Genomic DNA, 1,395 nt, shown 5'->3' with positions numbered 1-1,395 from the left:
TTATGGGAAGGATCATGAGGATGCATTTAAGCATCTGGATGAGGTCAACGACATTGCTGACTACTTCAATGTCCCGAATGTCAATAGAGATACCATCTTACTAAGGATGCTACCAATCACTTTCAAAGGAGCTGCAAAAGACTGGTTGAAAGCACTTCCTCCTGGTACAATCATTACTTGGGCTCAAATGCGTGAGCAATTTCTAGACCAATTTTGCGCACCTTCCAAGATAGCTAAACTCAAGAAGGCAATAGCCAACTTTGAGCAACAGCCGGGGGAGTCACTGTACGAAGCTTGGGAGCGCTACAAGGGGTTGTTAAGGAATTGTCCTCAACATGATGTAAATGTTCAACAAGAGATGTCTATTTTCTATGATGGGGTCAATGTTATGACAAGACAACTCCTTGATTCTCAAGGGCCATTGACAAAGAAGAATCCAAGGGAGGTCAAGGAGTTAGTTGAAGAATTCGCAAGACACTCTCGTGAGTACCACAACCCAAGACAAGATGGAGCAAAAGGCAGTGGGGGTGCACATTCTGAAGAGATAGCTGCTATGATGGCGATGCTCAATACTATGGACCAGAGATTGACCCAAATGGACCAATCAATTCATGCAATAAGAGTTGGATGTGAGAAATGCAGTGGGCTACACTTGACTAAGGATTGCCATTTGGATGATTATGGGAACAAGAAGGCTCAAGTTTGCTACTCAAGTGGGGACAAGTATGATGACGATTGGAGGAAGCCAAAGAAGGAGTGGCTGCCTTATGATGAGTACAAGAAACAGAAGGAGGAGAAATACAGGCAGACTGGCTGGGGTTTTTATCAAAAAGAGCAACCACCAGCTGAGAAGAAAGCTGATTTGGAGACTATGTTGGTTCATTTCATGGAAGCTTCAAAGAAGAGACATGATGATACTGATGCAGCATTGAAGGATCAAAGAACAATGATGAAAGAACAGCAGACCTTGATGAAAAATCATCAAGCCATGATGATTGACCAGCAAAACTCACTAAGAAATCAGCAAGCCTCCATCAATAACCTTGAAGCTCAACTTGGCCAACTTACAACTTTGGTGAATGAGAAGCTATTTCCTCAAATTCCTGAAAAGAAGACTCAATCCCATGTTATGGCGATTGATAATGAAGAGGAAGCAATCTCTGAGTTTTTAGAAGCCTTAGAAGTGGAGCCAAAGCCATCCGGACCAAAGCCAAAGAAGACGAAGCTCGAAAACGAAAATGTTGCTGAATTACCAGACTCACGTCGTGAACCCGCCATGCTCACGATGTGGGCTCAGTCTGAACAGAAAAATTCAGATTCTGTTCCGGCTTACCGACCACCTTTGCCGTTTCCGTCTCGAGCACATCTCAGTCCACTGGAAAGGGAACATCTGGA

At 43.8% G+C, this 1,395-nt stretch overlaps 1 non-coding gene across 1 annotated transcript; it reads right to left on the bottom strand.

Annotated features, from left to right (window-relative positions):
* Nucleotides 1-235: 235 nt before the first annotated feature.
* LOC145127969 (small nucleolar RNA R71) lies at nt 236-342 on the bottom strand. Its single transcript, XR_013716572.1, has one exon. It is a non-coding gene; the product is annotated as a small nucleolar RNA R71 (small nucleolar RNA).
* Nucleotides 343-1,395: the final 1,053 nt, after the last annotated feature.

This window comes from Lactuca virosa, chromosome 7 (genome assembly GCF_052849685.1).
Source record: "Lactuca virosa cultivar CGN04683 chromosome 7, Lactuca_virosa_CGN04683_v6, whole genome shotgun sequence".
Lineage (NCBI taxonomy): Eukaryota > Viridiplantae > Streptophyta > Magnoliopsida > Asterales > Asteraceae > Lactuca > Lactuca virosa.
Note: the sequence above shows the minus strand (reverse complement) of the source record. Positions and strands in the feature narration are given on the sequence as shown.